Consider the following 17967-nt stretch of genomic DNA (forward strand, 5'->3'; position numbering starts at 1 on the left):
ATTATTGACCGAATTTGGTTTTAAGCTCATATCCGTTTGATTTTGATTTATGTTTTCGTTTTGCCATAATTGTGGTGTATTTTATCCCTTTGAAACAAAAGTTTAATTAGTTTTCTTACAATCACCTGGGACTTCATGGAGTTTCTCATGTCTACATTCAAAGATTAATTAATGTTTTATAGTATGGGTGATATTGCTTATTCCTTGGCGTTAAAGGAATGTTCGGGTAAGAGCTAGCCCTGGGCAAAATACCCGGACCCAAAACCCGAACTTCCAACCCGATCCAAAAAACCCGTACCGAACCCGTATCCGAAAGAAGAAAAAACCCGAATGGATTTAGGATTTTTGAAATTCGGATACCCGAACCCGATTAGGTATTACCCGAAATCCGATTAAAACCCGATGAGCTGAGAGTTGCTTTGCATAACCCCTATCCCTACAATCTCTCACTATAACTAATAAATTTGTTTCGCTTTGTTGCTTTTACCTCTCATCGCCGGTTCGTTTTCCAGTTACAAGGTCTATAAACACTATTTATCAGGATTTAATCCCCATTCTTCAAGCTGGAAAACCTAAACTGCTACTCATCTCCTCCGTCTGAGACTTCACGGAGACATTCACAAGTGATTATTTTGGTTGTATCTTGTATCAAATTTTGTCTATGAGTTCTACTCTATTTCAGTTTCTATTGTATCTTGTAGCAATTTATGTGGGTTTTTGGATTTGTTTGTTCGGTTGATCGATTTGCAAATCATGTGTTCTGCAATGTTATGTGTTCTATCGCTATTAGCAATCATGTGTTCTGCAAATCATCTTGTATCAATTATTAAAAACGGAGATATGTGTTATGCACCCAGAATTTGTTTTTACTTTATTCATCATTTGTTTTGACTTCTTCGAAAGAAGTGAGACTTGTTATTGGGTTTTCTTTACGTTATGTAATGGTCTAGTGATATCTAATTTGGTTTCTTTATCTAACTAAAAATAGGTATGTGTTCTTCCCATTTCTGTTCTAATCACATGTTCTTCACTTGTTTGCTCAATGTTGTTCCTTCCTCCCATTTGAATCTGAACTGTGTTCTGCACCCAGAATTGGTTTTAGTTTAGCTTCATGTCTTGTATTGTTTTAGTTTGATCATTTGATTGGGTTCTGTTTTAGTCTAGCTTCATGTTTCATGTGTGATCAATGGGTTTTGTTTTTGTGATCGATGGGTTTTGTGATCTGTTTTAGTTCATCATCTCGAAAGCATTTTTGAATTGCAGTACATAGATAAAGAAAACCAAAGTCACACAACACACAACAAGTGTTCGTTTAGGATATATATGATCATGTATAAGATTACGATCCATGTCCATGTGGATCTTTGAATTAGTTTTGTGACATTGTGTGAGCATTTGTTTTGTGTGATCAATGATCGATGGTGACATTGTGTGAGCATTTGTTTTGTGTGATCAATGATCGATGGTGACATTGTGTGAGCATTTGTTTTGTGTGATCAATGATCGATGGTGACATGGTGTTTTCTTTCACTAACTTTTTTTTTTATATAATTAGCAGATGGATTCATCATCTCCACATCAACATGATCGAGATAATGATGCAGATGGATTTGAGTTTGATGACCAAGGAGAAGGGTTTCAAACTCCAGAAGCAAATCAATGGGGAAAAAGAAAACAGAATCATAAAGATGGAGATGAACAACCAAAAACTGTGAGGCAAATCACTCCAAGGTCAGGTGTACGGGTTCATTTCACAAGGCTACCAAATAGCCGCAATATATGTACCTGCCACTATTGCAAGAGAGAATACAAGTGTTCATCAAACTCAGGGACTAAAGAAGCACATTACATTGATCAGTATTGGCGACTAAAGAAGCTTATAATAGGATTCAAGTATGTGACAGACCACAAAGGGGAGACAATTGCAGCTACTCTTCTTGATTGTTTAGCTGATTGGGGTATAGAGAAGGTCTTTTCTATTACAGTGGACAATGCAACAGCAAATACAAATGCTTTGAGTAAGTTTGAGACTGCTTTCTCTCTCGTTTCTGATGAGTCTTTAGTTATGAAAGGAGAGTTTATGCATGTGAGATGTGCTGGTCCTATCATTAATTTGATAGTGAGAGACGGGTTGACTGAAGTTTCTGAGAATGTACTTGCAATCAGGAATGCTATCTCTTATTTTAGATCCCACTCAAATAGGCAAAACGCATTTGATCAGAAGATAGATTCTGTTAGGATGACAAGGGGTAGTTTGCCTTTGGATGTTAAGACTAGGTGGAATTTGACTTATTTGATGTTGTAGAGGGCAATTAAGTACAAGGTAGCATTTGATAAGGTGGAGACAAAAGACAAGCTATACAATGATCATTTCTTGGAGATTGATAATGGAAAAAAGAGAGTTGGACCTCCTAGCTTCAAAGATTGGCGTGCAGTTGAAAGGTTAGACAAGTTTTTAGAGATTTTTTACAACTCAACATTGATTGTCTCGGCTTCTACTAGACTGAATTCTCATAAGTGTTATGGAGAGATTGTCAACATATCAACCAATCTTGACCTGCTGTGTTCTAGTTATGATTCCGAATTGAAGATAAAGGCTGAGGAAATGTATAAGAAGTTGATAAGTATTGGGGTGGGATTAGTAATATCAATATGATGTTGATAATAGCGACAATATTTGATCCTAGTAAGAAGCTGCATTTTGCTAAGATTTGTTTTGCTGAGTTGTATGGTGAGAGACTCCAACATATAAAGAGATGTATGACAAGGTTTACAATCTTCTGGTTGATATGTTCAAGGAGTATAGTGATCGGTATGCCAAATCTCATCCTTCTCAGCCTTCTCAGCCTTCTCAGTCATCTCAATCATCTCAGTCATCTCAGTCTCAGCCTTTTCAGTCATCTCAGCCAGATGTGAGTGAAGCAGATAGTGTTCCTCGTCTTTTCACAATTGACGAAAGGTACAAAGCAGCGTTAAATGAGATTGGATTTCAAGTAACAAAAGATGAGTTGACTACATACCTGCAAGAGGCTGTTGAGAATCCAGATGTGATGATGGGGATTGAGTATGATGTTCTATCTCGGTGGAAAGTCAATTGTGGTAAGTACCCTATTCTATCACAAATGGCTCGTGATGTCTTTGATATTCAAGTGTCATCTGTAGCATCTGAAAGTGCTTTTAGCACAAATGGTAGGATAATAGAACCATGTAGAAGTTGCCTAACTCCCTATATGGTTGAGGTTTTGATGTGTACTGAGCAGTGGATGAAACAAGACATTGCAATTGAATCAAGAGTTCTTACCAATGCTCAAATTCTAGCAGAAGTAGAATATGAAGATCGACTTGAAAAAGGTTTGTATATCACTCGATCTTGTTATTTTTCTGTTTTTGCCTCTCTTATAGTTTATGTTAGCTCATCCAATTCTTTGATTTTCAGAGTTCTGCATTGAAGATTAAGGTCTCGACTACTTGAAGCTTACAATCACTTGGTTTTGTATATCATTTGGTTTTTTTAATTTTGGTTTACTTTGTTGTCTTGCTCGTTTAGTACTTGGTTTATTAAGACATGGATTTGTTTGTTTAACAATCTTGTTATGTGGTTGTTTGAACGAGATTATGGTTTGAATTTTGAACATTGGTCTCTTTATGTTTATGGTTATTGATCGGTTTATTGAATGTTAATTGAGTTTGGTTTACTTAATTTCGGATTGAGATCGGATACCCGATCTGATCCGAACCTGATGGGTGTTTATCCGAAATCTGACCCGAATCTTAGAAATACCCGAATGGGTCTAGGACCCCTTAATCCGAAATACCCGAAAATCCGAAATACTCGACCCGAACCCGATCGGGTCACCTGAATGCCCAGGGCTACACCTAGCTATACTACTTAACTAATGAGATTATTATTTGAAGAATAATCTGAGATTCTATTTAGGGTTTTAAATAAATTTGGTGTTTGGATAGAAACTAGTGAAACGATTGCAGAATTATTTAGAAGGAAAAGCCACACCAACATAGGTATTGGTTCATGGTTTTATTTTTTGGTTTTAATGTTAAGATGTATTGGTTCATGGTTGTCCCTAAACTAAAAAAACTCACGTTTTACGTACAAGTACAACAATTTATTTTCAGTCGATCCTGAAGAAGATAAACAAACATGTCAACATCTGTGAGAAGGAAACAAAGACCAAGGAAAAGGAGAAAGGGGTTAGTACAAGAGAACTTGGAATCTAAAGAAAAAGAGTCGAAGAAGAGAGGTCAACAAAAGAAAAAGAAAGTCAACAAATAAAATAAAGGTTTTGTGTTGTGAATTAAAAAGTGGTTTGGGCCTTGTAGGTTTGGTTATGGCTCAAGAGTATAAGTGTTTTCAGATGGGTTTATAGTTGAAGTATGTTGGTGTGTGTTCTAAGTAGAACTAAGTTTAGTTAAATTTGTGAGTTGTTGGAGTGGTTGAGAGAGGTAGTAGTCTTATGCTTGTAATGTTAGCCTAAAAGCTAGTGATGACCATACCTAGTATGGGGTGGTTAATCCAGTGCTTTTGAGTGTTAGTGTGAGAGTATAGCAAGTAGGAAATTATGCTATAAGTATGAATGTGTTTTCAGAGGTATGAATGAAAAAAGTTTTAAGAGAATTGATTTCTATGTTTGAAAAATACAGAGAAAACAGTGAATTAAAGAGAGAAAGTAAACGGAAATGAAACTGACTGAGAAGTTCAAGTTCACCAATTGAAAAAGACGATGTAATTTTGCTAGTTTCGTCATCTAATATTACGTAATTGCCAAGTAGAAAGAATAGACGATATGTGTAGATTTGTTCACTCAAATATATCACCTCAAAGGCTCAAACCACCCAATAGTTGCAAATACACAACTAAAGAATCGAACCACATAGAAATTGATGCTACTAAACCGAGTCTTATAAGGAAAAAAAAACGAAAAATATTATTTTGGTTTTTGGTGTGAAATAAGAAAGCGAAAATAAATTTATAATAAAACGAAACGTTGGGTGTTAGGGCCTTAGGGATCTCGACAAGTTCATTCAAGGATTCAAAAGAATAGAAGTCTATCACTACCAAGTTCAAGCTACAAAACACGATTATGCAGCAAAGCCTATTTCATAGGAAAAATCGCCTCTATCTAAATTACTTCGAGATTCAACTGATTAGCTAGTAAGCATTAATGACCAGATAAATATGAATCATAATAGACATAGACAAATACAATTGTTTTTTCGAAAATCTCTCCAGGCACACTCTCCGAGGAGTCATGGAGAAGTCTTTTATCCAGATCTCACCCACCTTGTTCCTCCAATAGCAGCAGAGTCTAACCTTTTAACCCCTGGTCCAACGGTAACTCCCGACCAATTTTTCGAATCTCTCATCGGAAAACCTAGATCTGAAAGGTTTCCCAAACTAAAATCTAATATGTGTTTATGCGACTGATATAATCCACGATTACTGCTTCCCCCACAGAATTTACTTCTATCCAACCGATCAGCCAAACCTTTTTAAAACTCTTGATTCAAGCAACTTCCACTACTCTCCCGCCCTTGTGCTCCTACCGGTTTTTCGTCACTCACCCCCTTTAGCGCTAATCACCATGTCTAATTGTATTCCATACCATCTAAAAGGAAAAGAGATTCAACGAGGTTTCTCCCCTCCACCCCGCAAGCGAATCATAGCCCCTGAACTCGACACTTCAGATCTGATCCAAGAAAACTTCCTCACACTTATAGGCTGACTCACAAACCCCTCAATCCATAGAATATGGGCTCTCTTTCTGTTTCTACTAAACCGCTGGAACCTTCACGGAAAAGCAACAGGTGTAGACCTCGACCAAGGCATCTTCCAGTTCACTTTTGAAACTGAGGAAGGCATCCTTCAAGTCCTAGCTAACAGACCTTACCACTTTGACCACTGGATGGTCATCCTACAACGCTGGGAACCCATTATATCTCCCTCGTTTCCATCCCAGATACCTTTCTGGATCGAGATCCAAGGCATCCCGAAGCATTACTGGAAAAAAGAAATGGTGTTCTCCATAGGTGAAGCCTTAGGAGAAATCTTAGACTGGGATATCACCCCCTCCTCTATCCTCATCCAACTCCTCCTAAACGGTTTAGAACCACTCACAAAGAAGACAATCATCGAATTTGCTGAGGGAAGCGAAGCTATTATTTGCCTGGAATATAAAACCACAAAAATCACTGCTCCGCTGTCAACGTCTTACGCATGATAAATCTGTCTGCCCAGGACTACTAGACCAACCCAGAGTACAATATCCGCAAACAAAGACAGAGGAACCCCCGACCACAAAGCAGTCAATTTCCAGGAATTACTACACTCCACAAAACAATTTCCTCCCACCACGAGGACAAACCCATTCGTATGAGAACTCCTTTCAACAACGCCTCAACCAAAACCCTAGAAAAATGTCTTTTGAGGCCCTGACTGATAAACCTAGAGACACACCTTCTCGTCGACAAGGTATCCACAACTCGAGAGAGCGAACTGACCGACCTTACAGAACAAGTGCTACAACAAAAACATACCGCAGAGGTGATAAGGTATCTCCATCTCGTTTTGGCCATCCTCGTTCCCCTGCCCGACCAGTTCGCAATCTACAATGGCGAGAAAAAACCAGATCATCATCAGAGTTAAATGGTGAACCTTCAGTTTCTTCTAGAGCTAGAAGACCTCCTCTAGAGAGAGAAGCTGAAAGTCCAGATCCCCTCACTCCACCTCCTGAGGGGAACCCTGATCCGGTTGAATTAAACCATGCTACTTTCAGTGCTCAACCTGAACATGAACCCCAAACTAGCGAACAAATCTTGAATGAGCTCCAGGAGGTCACCATTCAATACATCTCCTGTCCTGATCCTGTTGAAAGTGCTGCGAGAAGACTAAGAGTATTACAGACTGATTCTGAAAACCTAATGGAGGAGACTGCAAACTCCATCCTAACATCAAACCAAAAGGCCAAAAATCACTTGTCATCTCCTCCTCATGATCTTCATGCAAGCAAAATTCAAAAGTCCACTGGCTTAAAAGCCCTTGTAGCACTACAAAAGAACACGGGTGAAACAATTAAAAGAGGACGGGGCTACCCCCATCTCAAAAACAGGTTGGGAATTCAAACCAAACTCTACGAGGGGTAAGATCGCAAAAAATAATCTTTACCCAAGGGTCTCCTCGGAAGTCTCCCAATCGCACTATGTCCTCAAAATCGGGTCCCTCGAACCAAACCAAAAGAAAGGTCCCAATCATTCTGCTGGGAATACAAAGTGCAGGGAACAAACACCACGCGAACAATCACTGAATCTCCCATCCTCCCCTAGTCCACCTCGAATCTCCCTCATCCGTGCTAGCAAGAAGAAGAAGGCGGATATTCAGAATCCGCCAACCCCTCTTCCTTAAGACTAATGAGTTGGAACTGTTGTGGGCTGGAGAACCCCATAACAGTTCAAAGACTCCGGGAAATCAAGAAAAAGATTTTCCGAGATGTTTTGTTTCTCATGGAAACAAAAAACTCACCTGAATCAGTTCTAAAAACTCTTCAATGGCTTGACTACCCACACCATCATCTGGTTCCCCCTGCTTCCCCAGCCGCGGGTGGTCTTGCTCTTTTCTGGAAAGACAACATAGCATTGGATATCATTAATGCAAACAACCACTTTATAGATACCAAGATTAAGGAAAAAGGTTGTGATTTCTTTGCTACCTTCCTGTATGGAGAACCAGATAGGTCCTAAAGACTCCAAGCTTGGAACCATCTCCAAGAATATGCCCTGAACAGAACTGGTCCCTGGCTTTTGATAGGTGACTTCAACGACATCATTGGCAATGATGAAAAAATGGGCGGTACCATGAGATCAGAAAGCTCCTTCACGGACCTTCAATCCTTTATGTCTAGTTGTGATCTATATGATCTGAAGCACACTGGGAACTTTCTCTCGTGGAGGGGTTAGAGGCATTCGCATCTTGTCAAGTTCCGTCTGGACAGAGCAATGGCAAATAGCGACTGGATATTAGCGTACCCTTCTGGGAGAAGTGAATATCTGCGCTTTGAACAATCTGATCATCGTCCCCTTTATCCTCTTTTGACCCTGTAAAAAGACACCATAAGAACCTCTTCAGATACGATAGAAGATTCAGATATAACGCTGAAATTAGCAGTATTATAGCATAAGTATGGAATCTTGAACCCACATCCCCCATAGATCATCGACTACACTTATGTAGACGAGCTATCATTCAATGGAGCAGAGAGCAACACCAAAACAGTCAACGTGTAATTTCCTCCTTCCAAGACCAACTGGAAGAAACTATGTGCGATGATACTGCCTGCCAAACCACCATTGACTCTATTAATCAGAGTTTGCTCTTAGCCTACAAAAAAGGAAGAAGAGTATTGGAAGCAGCGCAGCAGGCAACTTTGGCTTACCTTAGGAGATAAAAACTCGGGTTATTTTCATGCGGCTACAAAAAACAGAAGAGCCATTTATAACATTTCTGTCCAAATTCGAGAAAGAAGGTTTACGAGGCAAAAGATATAGTGAAAGTTATCTCAGAGTATTACCAAGATATTTTCTCCTCCCAAGAAATTAATAGGAGCTCATTGGCCCAAGAAGCTCTCTCCCTCTATGTCACTCCCGAAATGAATGAGATGCTGATTTCCATGCCAACCCCCCTTGAAATAAAACAATCTTGTTTCTCGATCCACCCGGATAAAGCCCCAGGACCCGATGTCATCTCAGGAAGTTTTTTTCAATCCAACTGGCTTACAGTGGGTGAGGAGATTATTGCAGAGGTTCAATCCTTCTTCATCTTGGGATCCCTGCCAAAAAAGATCAATTACACTCACGTCAGACTTATCCCTAAAACCTAAGTGGCTCAAAAACTAGCAGACTATAGACCTATAGCTCTTTGCTCAATTTATTACAAGATCATTGCAAAGGTATTAGCAAAAAGACTGCAACCGGTCCTACATTCTTGTATCTCGGAGAATCAATCTGCTTTTGTTCCACAAAGAGCCATCTCAGATAATGTCCTCATCACTCATGAATCGCTCCACTATCTGAAGACATCAGGAGCACAAAAGCAAAGCTTCATGGCTGTTAAAACAGACATGAGTAAAGCTTATGATCGACTGGAATGGGATTTCAATAAGGCTGCTTTAGTACAAATGGGGTTCCACAATACCTGGATTCTCTGGATCATGCAATGCGTCTCCACCGTCTCATACTCCTTTCTCATCAATGGCCAAGCCAAAGGTCTAGTGAACCTCCAGCGTGGAATCCGCCAAGGTGATCCCCTGTCACCATATATCTTCATCATTTGTAATGAAGTCCTCTCGGGTCTGTGCTTAAAAGCTCGACGCTAAGGAAATTTAATAGGTCTTCGAGTAGCAAAAGGGAGTCCAAGAGTGAATCACTTCTTATTTGCGGATGATACAATGTTCTTCATACGCTCTGACTATCACAGTCCTAACACTTCGTCGTATCCTCCAAAAGTATGAATATGCCTCAGGACAAAAGATCAATCAAACCAAGTCATCCATCACTTTTTCAAGTAAAACCCCAGCCAATACAAAGGAGATAGCTAAAAACGTACTTGAAATCAGCAAAGAAAGAGGACAAGGAAAATACCTGGGTTTACCAGAGTTGTTTGGGAGAAAGAAGAAGGATCTTTTCTCTTCCATTGTGGACCGGATCAAACCGAGAGCTCTCAGCTGGTCTTCACGCTTCCTCTCCACAGCTGGGAAGCTAACAATGCTCAAATCTGTCCTAACAGCCATGCCAACCTATACAATGTCCTGTTTCCACCTCCCTGCATCGCTTTGTAAGCGTATTCAATCAGTTCTTACACGTTTTTGGTGGGAATCAAAAACAAAGAAAAAATAGATGTCATGGATCGCGTGGAAAAGGTTAGCAAAACCAAAAAAAGTGGAAGGTTTGGGACTCAGAGATATTAAGCTATTTAACAAGGCTCTTCTGGCTAAATTAGGTTGGACACTTCTCACCAAACCGCAGAGTCTACTGGCTAGAATCCTATTGGGAAAATACTGTAAGTTCTCACCTTTTCTCGAATCCCCTGCCCCAAATTCTGCCTCTCATGGCTAGAAAAGCATCTGTATGGGTAGAGATCTCCTCAAGTCCAATCTTGGCGTTTTAGTGGGTACGGGAGAAAGTATACCACTGTGGAGATCCCCTTGGTTATCACTAGTCTCACCTTTAGCTCCGATGGGACCACCAACTGAAGCCACATAGAACCTCATGGTCGCAGACCTCATTACCCCTGGTTCAAACAATTAGAATATGGAACTTATTAGAAATATCCTCCCAATGTATGCGGATACGATCCAAAAACAGAAACCAAGTGCACAAGGAGCAAAAGATACCTGGGCATGGCTACCAACAAGGGACGAACTGTACTCAGCAAAGTCTGGATACTTTGAAGCAACAAAACTGGATTCATCATCCCTAGAGAAGGAACACTCGTCTAGTGCAATACCAATAACCTTCAACTGGCAAAGCAATATCTGGAACCTCAAAACGTCCCCAAAAATGAAGCTTCTACTTTGGAAGGTTGCGCAAAACGCCCTCCCGGTCGGTCTGAACCTTAAACATCGAAATATCACGGACTCCGCTATTTGCCCCCACTATGGTGAGGAGGAATCAATCCTCCATCTTCTCTTTCATTCTCCCTATGCAAAACGTATATGGTCAATCGCACCCTTCCACTCAAACCCTCCCCTGGATTCTTTCACCACTGTGGAGTAGGGAATCGAAAAGGTAAATAAACTTATATGCTTACCTCCAACAGGCATTGGTGCAGGTCCCCTTTCCCCATGGATCCTCTGGTCGATCTGGACTTCCCGCAACCAGCTAATCTTCAATAAGAAGCGAATCGTGGCGCAGGAAAACTTACAATTAGCCTTGACCAGAGCTAGAGAATGGCAGAACGCACACAGTTTCCCCCAAAACCCGTCTCGAACTCCCAGACCCGTCACTAAACCTCCAGAACCCCCTGGTACGTTTCATTGTTTCACTGATGCCTCTTGGAAAGATGACGGATCTGCAGGATTTGGCTGGATCATGGTTCCGACTCTTCAACACACATCAACTCTCCCCTGATGGCTGAAGCGGTAGCAACTCTTTTTGCGATTAGAGTTGCAATCGAATCGAACATCACCTCCATCTCGTTTGCTTCCGACTCGCAATCGCTAGTCCAAGCTTTGAATCAGAAGATCCAGATCAAGGAACTTCACGGGACTCTCCATGATGTCCTTTCTCTATCTCAATTTTTCGATTTTGTATCCTTTAATTTCATTCCTAGAAACCAAAATCATCAACTGATAATTTGGCTAAAAGGGCCTTGGGCCTTCTGCTACCTAAGTTTTAAGTTTGTCAAAAAAAATATATATATATATGAATCAGAATGATCAAATTTTATTGGTTCACTAAACACCACGACTCAGAAATTTCAGGTCGTTCAGGTTTATTTCAAATTGCAGTGAACACAATACAGCTTTTTTGCGGGGAGAGTTGCACTTAGATTACTTTAGTCAAGTTCTTTTGTAGAATCATTCATCATAATTGCATGTATTACATATATAGTTAATAAGTTAAATTTGATAGATTGGTCGATAATAATAATAGAATTATATCAAAAATTAAAGATGTTAATTTTAGGGACGATAGAAAAGGAAAAGATGATGACTTAACGGACGAGAAAAAAATTGAATCTTGTGGTACAAAGTCACCATATTAATCAAAAACATGTTAAGGAGATGAACGTTATACGTTTCTGGTACGGCCACACCGGGGAGAAAAACATGTGATTGGATAACGTATAATAAAGTCAATGATCCAATGAAGCAACAAATAAAGTCAACAATCGAGAAGAGATACAAGTGAACATAATAACTACATAAAGAGTATCGTAACCTTTTAACACCCAATAAAAACAACAATATAACGTCCTGAACTCTCAATTACACTGCAACCCTCTTCACCAAATTCATATTAATATCATTAAATAGTTGTATATATATACTATAAATTTTCTTTTAATCATGTCTATTTCATTTTTTTTTTTGTGGAAATCAGTTTTGTATAATTAGTCTTCGTTATAAAAATATACGAAGATTGGAAAGTTAACCAGCAAATATTAGTTACAAATTAAGTTACAACTATACAAAAGCAACCTAAGCATCAAATCTTTGTGCCAGCAAAGGGAATTCTCTAACTTTTGATATTAATTAGTTTAACCACTCCTATTGTTTTAATATTAAATAATTTTGCTGACAAAAAGAATATATAAGTAATTTATAACATATGATTCATGGCAGAATAAAATTGCGACGTATACTTGCTGCCGAGGCATGAATGATAGGCGAAAACATATATAGTAGTATTATGCTACAAGAGTTGAAAATTAAGAAATAAAAAACTAACAACATATCATGCGTGAGGGGGTGGTGGGTTTATTTTTTATAAATAAAGCTTTTGCTAAAACGAAAACAACAGCACATTCTACGACATACCCATAATTTGGAGTTTAACTTAATCCTCAGTTTTACTCATAATCATGAGCCTAAACATAATTCAGACCTTAACTTAACTCGAACATTAAAGTCTTTGCAGTGTCATAATTCAGAAAAAACTCAAACCAACATCGTTACATGTATTTGTTACATATATATAGAGGGTTTCATTTTTTCCTTTACTTAAACAGTTAAACCAAACACTTTAACAACATAAAAATAAACGAATAGGTATTGGTATTGGAGATGGATCGTGTTTCCTCTTAGGCTTTTTCAGATTGCAAAGCCATGGACTTTGCGAAAAGGTTACAATGATTGAAGAGTATTTGGTAGTTTACAGATATTACTTTTATAGCTTTATGTATAATAAATGATACTCCACTCTTGTTGTCAAAAATAAAAAATGATAGTAGTAAAATTTATTTATATGGAAATAACGTAGTCTTTTTTAGGCAAGTTGTTATAATGATTCGTAGATAGTTACTCTATGCGGAGGCCAAGAAATTTAAATTCCATTTTGCTCCTTACAAGTAATGATTTCTCTTAAACTCTGAACCCCATCAAATAAATTCGTACCCCATCAGAAGCTAATAGCGATATTTTTCCACCCCTACCCAAATAGGTCACATATGTACATTATTACAAAAGTCATAAAATCTATTACAGGACTGTAAATCATGAAAGCATGGGTTTATAATTATTGTTCCATCAACGTTATACTGTAAACTTTCAAAATTTAAAATTTTTGCATGCCTAAATAAGCATACAATGATTACAATTATTCTCACTTTTCTGGTTTCACTTTTATGTTCTCACACTAGTTTTTTTTAACCTTTCTGGCCGTAATTTCTCACAATTATTTTCAGGTAACGAATATATATATATATATATATATTTTCATTTTTTACAGGAGTAAAGTATATATTGGGATGTTTAGAATCTAATTAAGATATAGGTGTTTTTTTTTTGGCACAAAAAAAAGACATAGATGTTTTTTGGATTAGATCAGGCATAAATTTTTGGATTCGAATTAATTTACAAAACTTGCTAGTAATCCAAAGTATAATTTTTTTGGTAGGTCGTAGGGGACTAAGAATCCCCTACAATTTATTAAGAAAATGAAAAACAACTACAAACGAACTTGTCGTGGGATCGCAGTCCCATTGGAGTCTTCTAACAACAACAAACTTAAATCAAGCGGACAATCGTCCAAATAATGAAAACCAAGTGGTAACGAAAACGCATAGTTGGCTAATCCATCTGCAAGACGATTAGCCTCTCTATACACGTGGGAAATTCGAATTGTCAAGTTCCTTGCAAGGAAGCCATAGCACAAACGCACTAGGAACGACAAAGGATGAGAATCACCTATCTCTGTCTGAAAAAAGCCAGCAACTACTTCAGAGTCCACCTCTACCTCAACAAAACTCATCTGACACTCCCATGCCAAAACCAGGCCATAATTAACCCCCCATAATTCTGCTAATGGTGTCGAGCATATACCAATGTGCAAAGCAAACCCACGACACCATTCACCATTACTATTCCGCAGAACTCCTCCCGCAGTAGCCAAACCCGGATTACCTCTAGATGCCCCATCCGTATTGATCTTACCCCACCCTTCCCTCGGTCGAACCCAGGAGATCAGCCTCTCCACCCTACCAGATTCCTTCCCAACTCCCTTCATCTTCTGATTTGCCTGGTAAATCTCCTTAGCAAGGTCACGTAAAAACTTCACTCTATCCCGACATTTGCCCACAACACCAAAGACATTTCCACATCTCCACTTCCAACCCCACCAAACCGCCACTGCAAATAATATAGACCATGGGGTACCTCCTACGGCAGACTGATTTCCCAAATTCTCATAAGTCCACTCAAGCAAAGATTGTGTAAAGAAAACACCTCTCTGTTGTCTCGACACTAACCTGCTCCAAACTCCAGACATAGCAGGACAGTCACGCAGTATGTGGAGAATCGTCTCCTCACCACTTTTACACACTTGACACAGGCCAATATCAGATAAATGACGCCATTTATGCTCCATATTCGTCATCAGAATCTGATGAACACCCTGCCAAAGAAACAGTCTCACTCTCTCAGGGACTCTAACCCGCCATACACGAGCAAAGAACGCACTCAACTCTGGTCGCTGGACATTATCCTTAGTGAAGGCAAAATATGCAGACTGGACCGTGAACCTCCCATCAAAGCTCTCCCCCCCACGACAACATATCAGAAGCACCCATAACAGAATCAACCACAACTGCTGCAATACGAAGGTCAACATCTGCAGATACATAAGGCAATATATTTTCCATACATCAACTCATTCCACTTCTCCAAGCATCACATACTCGTAAGTAAGCATAAACTGCTGGTAAAGGTGCTCTGACATTCTCACACAAAGGAGCATCCAAAAGCCACCTGTCTGTCCATAACCGCACAGTTCTCCCATCATCCAAAATCCACCGCAACCCCGGAACCAGAACCTCCCTGATCCCAGAAACTACACCTCTCCAGGTAGACGACCAAGTACTCTTGGAAACAAGCCATGAAAAATCATGAGCATCCGTCACCTTATATTTACTACGTAGCACGCGAGACCATACAGCAGGCTTATCATTCAGCAACCTCCAACCAACCTTAGATATAAGTGCTTTGTTCATATCACGGGCAAATCGAATACGCAGACCTCCATCCCTCTTTGGTTTTCAAATCTTATCCCAAGCAAGTAAATGTTGCTTCTTCTTCTCAGTAGTACTCCCCCACAGAAAGGATCTAGAGATCTTATCCAAAGCACCCAGAGACACTTTCGGTAAAACGATAGTACTCATTGTGTGCACAGGGATCGAGGATAATACATCCTTGGTTAGAGTCAACCTGCCTGCCATACTTAACACACGACCCCTCCAACCCGATAAGCGAGAAGCTACTCTATCCAGAACTTCACCAAAAGTTGCTTTGTTGATTCGCTTTTGTAAAACAGGCATGCCCAAATATTTTCCCAAGTCACGTGTAGAGCTTATCCCACTCGCCTCACTAATCAACTTCGCCTTGTCACGGTGCACATTATCAGAAAAGAATATCTTCGATTTCTATAGGCTGACTTTTTGTCCTGAAGCAGTACAAAACCTCTCCAAAACCCCTCGTATGACACGAACCTGAGTCACTGATGCTTCAGCAAAGAGAATCAGATCATCAGCAAACAACATATGCGAGAGTTTAGGCCCCCCACGAGAGAGACTAATAGCCTTCCACTCTCCAGCTCCAACTGATATCTCTATTTGGTGACACAGCCGCTCCATATAAAGCACAAAGAGATAAGGAGATAAGGGATCTCCTTGTCTCAACCCTCTTGATGGTGTGAAAGGCTCAGACTTCTCCCCATTCCACAAAACAGTCATAGATGGACCTCTAACACATTGCATGATCCATCTTATCCAAACATCCGGGAAACGAGCTGCATGAAGTGTGTCTTCGAGAAAATCCCAGCGGATACGGTCAAAAGCTTTCTCCAAGTCGAGTTTCAATAACATCCACCCTTTTCTACCCTTCTTTCGTCTCATAGAGTGGACTGTTTCCTCCACAACTACGATGTTATCAGCACTCAACCTCCCAGGGATAAAACTTGATTGTGCTGGACCGATAAGTTGTGGCATCACCTCCTTTAAACGCATAACCATAGCCTTTGTGATCGTTTTGAATAAAACGTTGCATAAGCTGATAGGTCTAAACTGGGAAATCTTCTCCGGTTTGTCCACTTTAGGAATTAACGCAACCAAAACATCCTTCATGCCAACAGGGAGTAAGCCAGTCTAAAAAAACTGCAAAACAAACCTGGACATTGAGTCAACCACCGTCTCCCAACAGTCTTGAAAAAAGACAGGTTGGAAACCATCTGGTCCCGGGGCCTTAAAACGACCCATACCATTTATTGATTTCTCCACATCAGCTCTTACAAACAGTTTACTCAAACCTGACAGCTCTGTCCGGGAGAGAACAGTAAAACCCGCTGAAGGTAACACCTCCACAACCTCGTCCACATCTTGCATTGAGTAAAGCCGCTTATAAAAATTCACTGCTAGAACCTCTAATTCCTTGGAATCCGAAATCCATGCCCCTGTGTCATCTTTCAGCATTTCAACCAGATTCCTCCTCCTTCGAATGATTGTCGAAGTGTGAAAGTAACTAGTATTACGATCACCCAACACGAACCACTTCTCTCTAGATTTCTGGAACCACAATAACTCTTCTTGTTCCAGAACGACCTCAAACTCCTTCAACAAAACCTCCTCCTGATCCAAAAGAGCATCTGTTTGATGCACATCCAACAAGTCCCGGAAAATCTGAATTTCTGCCACTAGTTTATCTTTCCACTGCTGTACATTCCCAAAACTTCCTTGTTCCACCGTTTGAGTTGTACTCGCAAGCCATTAAGCGCCTGTGGAGTAGACAAACCACTATTCTATGAGTTTTGTAACAACTCCTTGAAGCCTGGATGGCTTAGCCATGCTGCCTCAAAATGAAATAGCCACCGACTCGGGTCGCTTTTCACCTCCAGACACAACTGAATGTAAAAGGGTGCATGATCTGAAGATAAGAAAGGCAAGTGAGTAACTGAGGCTTCCTGCCATTTCAATCTAGAGTGGGGACAACAAAGAACCCTATCCAACCGTTTGGCAACAAAGGTGCTCTTGACACGTCCTCATTGATCCATTTGCCAAAAGACAAGGAATCAAGAGATAGTTGACCGTTACCTCCAGTACGTTCATTGGTTCTGTAATCCTCTGAATAACATCCTTCAGCTGACCCCAAAGTCCACTCCGCCTGCTAACAGTTGGGGCCACGTAAACTGCAATCAAATGCACCACCTCTAACCCATCCACGATCCTAACATGAATGTACTAATCCGATGAATGGACAACCATCACAACTCCAATTCCAGACCGCCAAAGCAGCCACAAACCACCACTTTGTCCCACCGCGTCAACCCGAAACACATTCTCGAATCCCAAATTCTGGCAAATCCGTTGTGCTCTATCTCCCCTCGCATGAGTTTCGAACAGCACAACCATATCTGACTTCCACCTCTTCAAAAGATACCGCATAGATCTCCGAAAATTAGGTTTATTAGCCCCCGACAATTCCACATTAAGAAATTCATCATTCTTCTGCTCCAAACTATCCAAAACTGAATTGTCGGGGCAACTTGCTAAGCAGCCCTAACCACCGCCTCCTTCTACGTTGGAGCAATCTGCATACCATCTTCCCTATCACCCAAAACCGCTGTCGTGTCCGGATTAAGATTCGCATCATCATCCCCAGAAGTGGCAACCGTCTCAGATAACAGATTCTTCGTCCTTTCCGTGACAAATGCTCCTCCAGCACGACCAAATTGTCCTGATTCCATTCGCAA

General features: G+C 40.2%; 1 long non-coding RNA gene and 1 pseudogene across 8 annotated transcripts; one reads left to right on the forward strand and one right to left on the reverse strand.

The window, feature by feature from the left end:
- The first annotated feature begins 2296 nt into the window (after positions 1–2296).
- LOC147921519 (zinc finger BED domain-containing protein RICESLEEPER 2-like) lies at positions 2297–3456 on the forward strand (annotated as a pseudogene).
- A 1510-nt stretch (positions 3457–4966) lies between these two features.
- LOC147921520 (uncharacterized) lies at positions 4967–11335 on the reverse strand. 8 transcript variants are annotated; one of them, XR_015589074.1, is made up of 13 exons: positions 10817–11335; positions 10401–10706; positions 10079–10297; positions 9649–9829; positions 9203–9524; positions 8989–9077; positions 8580–8837; positions 8445–8479; positions 8210–8344; positions 7722–8106; positions 7535–7628; positions 7181–7364; positions 4967–7062 (listed from the first exon to the last, which is right to left on the reverse strand). It is a non-coding gene; the product is annotated as an uncharacterized LOC147921520 (long non-coding RNA). The 8 variants fall into 8 exon arrangements; XR_015589073.1 differs by having other exon boundaries at positions 7181–7443; XR_015589077.1 differs by having other exon boundaries at positions 8943–9077.
- Between the last annotated feature and the right edge of the window lie 6632 nt (positions 11336–17967).

Source organism: Camelina sativa, chromosome 18 (genome assembly GCF_030686135.1).
Source record: "Camelina sativa cultivar CO46 ecotype springtype chromosome 18, ASM3068613v1".
NCBI classification, from domain to species: Eukaryota; Viridiplantae; Streptophyta; class Magnoliopsida; order Brassicales; family Brassicaceae; genus Camelina; species Camelina sativa.